The sequence below is a fragment of the Lathyrus oleraceus genome, chromosome 5, assembly GCF_024323335.1.
Source record: "Lathyrus oleraceus cultivar Zhongwan6 chromosome 5, CAAS_Psat_ZW6_1.0, whole genome shotgun sequence".
Taxonomy (NCBI): domain Eukaryota; kingdom Viridiplantae; phylum Streptophyta; class Magnoliopsida; order Fabales; family Fabaceae; genus Lathyrus; species Lathyrus oleraceus.
The window spans coordinates 24,389,228-24,398,056 of NC_066583.1; positions in this window are offsets into that span (position 1 = coordinate 24,389,228).

Consider the following 8,829-nt stretch of genomic DNA (forward strand, 5'->3'; position numbering starts at 1 on the left):
TCTTGTCGAAACCTTCAGTAGTTTCTATTCTTTTCTGGCTTGCGAGATCATCAGCAATCTCGACCATGTTGACATTGACGTCGAAACTTCCAGGGGCTTCCACCATTTCCAAATTGCCATCAGGAGCAACTTCGGCCTCTACCATGTTCACGACGGATGGTTCAGCGTAGTGGGCTTCGACTGCCTGCATAGGATTCGAATCGATCTTCATCTGTTGTTTTTGTTTGTCACCAAACTTCAGCCTTCCGTCATGGATAGCATTTTGAACGAGATCCCTGAAAAGGAAACAACGAGACGTCTTATGGCCCAGAAAATTATGGTATTTACAAAAACCTCTCTTTTTCTGTTGTTCCATAGGCGGTTCTTTAGCGCCTGGCGGTTTTATTAATTGACCATCTTTAACCAACAGATCGAAAATTTCGTCACATTTGGTGAAGTCGAACGTATAAGTCCTTTTGGGGAACTTATCGTTGGTTTCGACTGGGTTTCCGTTCGACGGAGTTAGCACTTTGCACGAATAAGGTGGGCCTTGCTTTAGTTCTGCTAGGTCAATATCTTGTTCGTCGAAGTTACTTGGTGTGCCAATTTGTTCGTTTTCGTCGTACTCATCATCTTGGTGAACCCCTACGTAGGCTACCCTCTCTTTTTTATTCTTATTTGCCCTGAATTTTTCTTCCCTTAACCTTTCGACCTGTCTCACTCTATCTGCTAATTGTGCCATATCCCTCAGATACTGGGTATCTAGTTTCTTCCTTATAGAATAATCTAGTCCCCCTGCAGCCATTTCGACCAACTCATGTTCTGGCACTGGGGTGAAACATCTAGCCTTTAGCAATCTGAACCTATTTAAATAATCATCTATTGGTTCAGAGTGTTTTCTCTTAACACTGGCTAATTCTTTCAGACTTATTTTTGTTTGTCCCATGTAGAATTGTTCATGGAACAGCCTTTCTAACTGGGTCCACGTGTATACTGAGTTTGTAGGCAAAGATGTAAACCAAGTAAACGCGTTTTTTGTTAAGGAACTAGGGAAATATTTTATTTTCAGATTTTCATTACGGGCTATTTCCCCTGCCTCGATCAGATAACGTGCCACATGTTCTATAGTGGACTCATTAGTGTCCCCTGAGAACTTTGTGAACTTAGGGACTTTCCACCTTGGTGGCAGTTCTTCTTGCAGAATATATTCCGATAGTGGGGATGCGTAACTAGGCCTTTGTAAACCCATGTTCATCCCATTTTGTGCCATTATCGTTTCGACCATGGCTGCCAAATTGTTTTCGACAGGTGGATTATTATACCGTATCCGTTGTTGTAATACAGCATTCGCGTCCTGGCCTCTCTGGATTACTATCCTTCTAGGCTCCTGTGGAATAGGGATTTCGACACGAGGCTGTTCGACTACAACCTCTTGGTTTCTGACGTTTGTTTGAGGATTATCCAACGGTATCTGGTTTATCGTAGGCTCTTCCTGGACCGCTACCACTGGGTTATGAATCACTTGTTCTCTGTGTCAAGTTTGAGGGACTCCAAAGAAATCAGCAATGCGCGTCATCTGCGCCGCCAATAATTGGTTTGTTTGGGTGGTGTTTTGTATTAGGGGGTTAAACACCGCTCCCATTTGTTGTGTCAACATTTGGACCATATCATGATTACTCTCGTCCATCTGTTGTCTAATTACTTGCGCCGAATTATTTGTTATCGGCGGCACGTAAAGTGGTTGTTGATTCGGTCTACTCATGTTTCCACCATATCCTGACCCTTGTAAGGGCGAAGACACGTTGGCCATCGAATCCGAATATATTAACGGGGAATTGTGTAAATTTGCCATCACCGAAGTTGGCATTCCAAAGGGTTGTTCCCTACCAGGCGGAGGCAAGGTGAAATTTGTTAAAAAAGGCCTAGAAGTGTTCCCCACAGGAGGGGGTGTCCCAACGGGCATTTGTTGTGCCCTAAAGGACGAACTAGGCGCGTTTTGCGATATTGAAACCGCTGGCATTGACCCTGTTGACGAAGGTACAGCCTCTGATACAGGGATTGATCCTATATTGCCTTCTGTCGAAGGAATAGGGTTGGATACTAGGATGGATTCGTTTGGATTATTTGGCTGGTTCGCCATTTCCCTTACCCTTGTTCTTTTTGGTATTTCTACGTCGGATACGGCTAATTTACCGCTTCTCAGTCTCATACAACGAAGAACAAACTTTGACTAACGATTATCTAAGTTTCTAGATTTCTGCATTGTCCCACTGGGCGTGCCAATTTGTTCGCTGTGAATTTTGGCGAACAACCTCTAGTTTACCAAAACTTGTAGAATTGGGTTACTTGCAGGATCAACCACACAAATCCTAGGACATGTGCAGATCTAGATGGTCTTGAAGATGTCTAGAACCACTTTCATATATTTCATTTTTGTTCTCTAAGTGTTTTACGTCGAAGAAATGTTGATTAAAGCGTTTAAAGAGATGTAAATTTGACGAAATAAAGTAAAATGGCAGAAAATAAACTGATGAAATGTAAAGTGTCGAAAATAAAGCGTAGAAAAGTAACAAACTGGAAAGCGTAAAGGGAAAATATAAAGAACTTTGTTTTCTATGAAATATAACTTTGAAAGAAATTGGTGTTTGTTTACACATACATTTTCCAAATATGACTCTTTTCTCTCACACGGGTACTTTGAGTATTTTCAGGAATTCTGTACAAGTAATTTTTCACACTTTTTCCGATAACAACTACCCTATTTATATACAAATAACATAACTGTTACTAACGACCAAATCCTAAAACTGTGACACATGGCTTTCTTCCTTTCGCCAGATGCTTCCACGCGTCTTCTGCCAAACGTCACAACTCTTTTGAATTTGAATTTGTACTTTAAGTCGAAATGACGTCTTCCTTCAGGCTTTTTGTCGAATTGTCGATATACTACAATGTTCTCTATGTCTGCCAAAGGTGTCTTCCCAGCTGCAGATATCTTGTCGAAATGTCGAAACCTCCATTTTGTCGAAGTGTCGAACCATACTTATTAGCTAGACGTTTATCCCATGTTGTTATTTGTCGGAAGAAACATTTTGTACACCAAATCCCATGGCGTCGAAAACGCATATATACACGGACTCGCTAGGATATCACATCCTATGCCTACGTATCTCATCTAGAATGAGAATCAGAGTTGTCGTAGTTCGGCTAACGCACGCCGAAACAAAACACAACACAAAGATGCTGAGACGTCAAAATAAACACACAAAGGAAACAAACTGCCAATGGCTGGTCTTACGTCCGACTCCGAACAACAAACACAAATAAGGAAACGGAATGCCAATGGCTGGTCTTACATCCGATTCCAAACACACGCAAAAAGGTTATCAAACAGACAAGCTAACAGGGAGTCTGGCACTCGAGCCTAATAGCTGTCAAGCAAACACCAAGAAGACGCTGAGACGTCAGAAGAAACAAAGAAGTTGAACACACAACCTAAAAGGGAGTCGGGAACTCGGACCTAATAGTTGTCAAGCAAAACACACACAAAAAAGAAAAAGGGCGCCCGGAGAGATCTCGCACGATCTCCTGCCTACGTACCTCATCTGGAATGAGGATCAGGGCGACGTAGTTCCCCTTATCAGGAGAGAAACTTCTAACCAGAGACCAAGGGAATAACGAACTAAAAGGGAGACTGACTCGAGCCTAATAGTCGTCATGCAAATTATAACCCTAGGTTGAGGTCTCTAACAAGAGTTTGACTCACACAGGAAGTGAGTCAACTCAAGTCCTAACTCTACATACGTTCAACTTCCTCAAAAGTTAAACGTACGACTCCTACAGAAAAAGAGGTGAGAAGTGGAAAGCAGATAAACATATCAAAAGCAATCACACACTCTATATACAAATAAGAGGCTTCACACAAGGGTGGGCTTTAGTCAAGGGGTCATGTCAACCTCGACAAACAAGCCTGGATGCAATGGTAATCTGGAGCTCTTAACCTCTAACATTGAGAGTTAGGGTGAGCAGATGAAAGGTAATGAGGGTTAGACCTCATAGCTCTTAACCCTGGCCTGGGTGAGCTCAAGACAAAGAAGGTGTGGGGGTCCAGAATGAGGGACCCTATTCCACCTGACTGACTATACAAGATTTTGGGTGTTTATTCAAAAGCATCAGCACGTAGTGCGAGCATAATGAAAGACTCAACTGAATAGCAGGGGATTGATTGCAAATCCCTTCTATCGGCCAATTGCCTCTTCACTTGGGAGGTCTTAACAAAGTAACAGCACAAAAGTAAACAAACACAGTCATTGCCTCTTAAGGAGGACTTCAGCCAAATGCCTGCCAAACAGAAACGACAGGGCTTCCAGACTACATGGAGTTAGAGAGGTTACCTAAGTGGTATGCCAACCACAAGCAAAGCAAAGCTCAAATAATGAGCTTAAAGCAGCTAATGTACCTGTATGAAAAGCTAAACAATCAGTATTCTATTCAGACAAACAACCAACAGATAACATCAGTCAGACATTCCCAATATGTACACAAGGCAAGTCATAAGAGGCAAACACTCAAGTGATTCACCACCAAGGAACCTACAACACAACCAAGGTTAGTGTACAAAGTAAATTTGCATCTCAAGTCATAAGATTGCATCAACCACTAGAGTTAATAGCTTAAACCTGAAATACAAAGCTCAAAAGATGAGTACAAACCCCTAGTGCAAAGCCTAGGGTCAAAAGCAAAGAAAAAAGTCAAAACAGAAGTTGATATTCAACAAGAAGCAACTTTAAACAAGCAAGAACATGTCCTAAAAAGGACCAAGTATAAAGCATCAAGCAAAGTCATCACATGAGTAAGATAAGGCAAAGGCAATTACAAAGCACACAATTGGACATCAAGAATCAAAATTCCATATTAAAACAGAAATGAATCAAACAATCATGAAAATTTTTATGTGCACATAACATGTCAAACACAAGCATCATGCAAAAAATTGGAATCAGAAAAGCTTAATTGGCATGGGAATAAAAATGAACAAGATCAACATCAAAATGTGTGACACACATTGTCACACCCTAAGTTCATGTGCCTAAAACAGAGATGGAAAATGTTAAAAATGCCAAATAAAATCTCACAAATCATGCAACATGTTGGGAATCAGCACATTAAATTTCATGGCAAATGGATCAAGTATGAGCATTTCACAAAAGATTGAATGAAGCATGGTACATTTGCATACATGTTCAAATAATCCAACACAATTAAAAATCCAGAAATTATAAAATCAGAAAATCAACACCACAAAATAATAGACATTCACATGATCATGTAGCAAAATATTTGGATTTAATTGGATTTATTTTCAATTTTTTATGAATTTTACAAGTTACGTGAAAATATTTGGAAATAATATGAAATAAATGTTGAAAATGGAATTTGCAATGAAAAATGGAAATGCATCATGTGAGGATCGAACCAGGTATCACCAAAACGCGGTCGTTTGAGGCTAATGTGGGAAATCAAAAATGAAAAAATGGAATGGCGCTCGCTGGGAATCGAAGCGAGGTATGCGCTAAAACGCTGCACTTCACTAATTGAAGTGGCAGCCTAGTCAGCAGGTCCAAGGACACGCGAGCGAGTCAAAGGAACCCTGGCCTATGGAATAGCCACGAGGCGCTTGCATGGACGCACGCTAGATAAACCCTAGCGCCAACACAGCCTGTTGCAGACGGCGGCTGGGACGGTGGTTTCCACCGTCTTCTTCGTTGAGACGGTGGTGCTACAGTAGCATGCATCGATTTTTTTTCCAGAAACAGGCATAGCATACATCAATCAAAAGCTCATGACATGAGGAACACAAATCCAGCATCAATTCACAATAATTCTTCCTAACCAAAGCAAATCGAAGAGAAAAATTTTTTGCATTCAAAACTTCTACTCAGCAGAACTCAACCAATAATCATCCATTTCAAAATCTAAAAGCATCAGGATTACCAGCATCAAAAGATCTATCTAAACATGGCAATAAAATGAAGAAAGGTGATGATCAAATTTTAACCTCTTGAAGAGCATAATGAAGAAATCGTGGATTCAGGCTCTCACAAGTGTCCAGATCTTCTCCTTTACTCTTGTTATGAAGCTTGATGTAGAAATTGATGCTTGACACGGCCTGGATCTAGCTCAGATTGCAAATTCCATCTTCATGAGTTTGCTTGGAGTATGCACGAATCTTGGCCAAAATCTTCAAATCAATGCTCAATTCTTCATTACTCACACTCAATGAACACAATTATGCAATAAAATCAATGGATTGTGTGAAGAATTTTCAAATTTGGATGGAGAGAAAAATTGGAAGGAGAATGTGATTCTAGATCTAGAACTTGAAAAACTGAAAAATTCTGTAATGATTAAGGCTTTATACTATGTGTTAATCATGCTGAAAATGTAATTAGACAATGGCTAATGGAAGATTAATGAAATATGAGGTGCATGGCAAAATTAGTAAAAACACCTATGCATGGCAAGGCACACGTAAACAGTGTTATGTGGAGGTGTAGAATCACTTAAAATCAGTTTATGAACATGATGGAATGATCAAAAAGCTTGTAGCATCAACCAATTTCAAATTATGGATTTTCCCTCCAAAAAGCACATGTATGCACCAATGGTCATGTGATATGATTTCATGCAATGCAATGATAGGTTTGGAAAATATTGGTCATGACATGCATTTTGCAAAAAGAGGGACTCAATTTGGAGTTTTGGATCCAAAGTTATGGCATTTTGAAGTTCCATGCACCCTTGATGATTATTTGCTCATAACTCCTCAACCATTCATCAGATACTCATGATCTTGGACTTTTTGGAAATGGGAGAGAAAGATCTTCAACTTTCATGTTGGACAAAATTTCATTTGAAGCTTCTTTGATGTTGAAAAGTCAAGTTGAATGTAAGCCAAAAACTTGCCATTTTTGAAAACTTTCAATTACAGGTCACTTTCCATTTTGGGAAACTTTTGATCTGACTTCAAAATCTTCAAAGTAGATGTTTGTAATGATGAATGAACCTCTTTTGAACATGAATGAAGTGTTGAAACTTATTTCTCCCCCTCCTAGCCCTCAGCTCTTGCACAGTTGACTATATAGGTCCTCAGATGACCTTGACATGCCCTGATCAGCTTGAGCCTCAACCACTTGAGGAATTGGCTCAGAAATGAAACCCTAGCTCACATAAGCTCTTCATTATAACCATGTGATCTTCATCATCAATAGAATACTTCACCTCCTTGAGAATCCCTGGTTGGAAGAATGGCACTGATTAGGGTTGACCAGAGGTCAAAACCCTAATCTAGAGGAATCTGAGCATAGACAATGAACCCCTTGAGAATGACATAACCATGATGATGGTAATATATCCTTGCCACCAAGATAATACTCAACCTTTTGAAGGACCAATAAAACCCTAATTGAAGCTCAAACCCTCAGATGGTTGGTGATCAATTTATGGAGACCCTCAGGCTTGAATCATATTACTTCTCCATCTCTGAAAAGACTTTGGAGGATGACTTCATTATTTCCACATGATATGCAATATGCAAATGCCTAATGTCCTAAAACATGAAATGCAATATGCTAAACTAGTCCCAAGAAGAGGAGGGCAAATTTTGAGGTGTTACACACTCCACCTTGGATTTTTGCTTAAGCACATGCTCCTAAATATTACTCAATCTAAGAACCTCCTTGGTGCAATCTTTAACTTTATCAATCAGTTGGATATTCATTTTGTCTTGGAGAAGGTTGGTTTGAGCTACATAAATCTCTTCTCTAGCTAACCTAAACTACTGAGTGATGCCGCCAAAAGTTTTGATAATACCTCTAATAACAAGTTGAAGTCTTTGAAGTTTTTTCCAGATGACAAACACTGGATTTCCAGTTAAAGGCTCATTCCAACTCTGCTTCACAGCATCAATGAACCCCATCTTGCTAATAACCACATTTTGGAATTTGAAGGGACTTCTATTGGGTTTTCTAAGGGCTTTATCTTGCAGACAGAGCAGTGCATGATAAAAAAAACCATGACTCATAATGGAGAGAGTGATGTACAAGTTTTACTGATGCCGAATAAGGTTTCTCAAGATCCTATCAATCCTAGAATAAATCATATCATTTCTTTGGATATTGGTCTAAGTGAAATGGTCACTAATACTATATTTTTCAAAAAGGCCAGTTTTATCCATCATGTCAATAAGGTCTTTGTATTCATTTTCATTCACCAAACTACCACTAATCTTGTCTTGTGCTCTAAGGACATTGTTATAATCTCCTATGAGGCACTAATGGCCTGTGATACTGGCATGAATATTATCAATATCCTTCAAAAGCTTCTTCCTTTGGTCTAAGGTGTTAAGGGCATAAATATCAGTTAACCAGGTTTTCAAACCTCCATTGGGATAATATATACTATAATGGATAAATTGAGGAGAACTCTCATGGTTGATCACCTTGACTTTAGTCTCATCCCACAATATCCAAATCCTACAATTATTATGATTAATTATTATGATTAACATAGTTGTCAATCATATTCCACTTCTTGCTTCTTGCCAAATTTTTCATAACCTTCATAGCATTTTGAGGCTTCACTTTAATTTCAATAAGAATAACAATTTTAGGGTTCATATTTTTGAGACAGGAGATAACCTCATGACATTTTTCTAAATTATTTATCCCCCTCATATTTCAAGAAATTATCATATTGCCCCTTCATGCATGATCTCCAATCCCGAGGACATCAAATCCATTCTGACAACCGGCAAACTATGTTTTCACGAGTACTTGAAGTCATAATTCC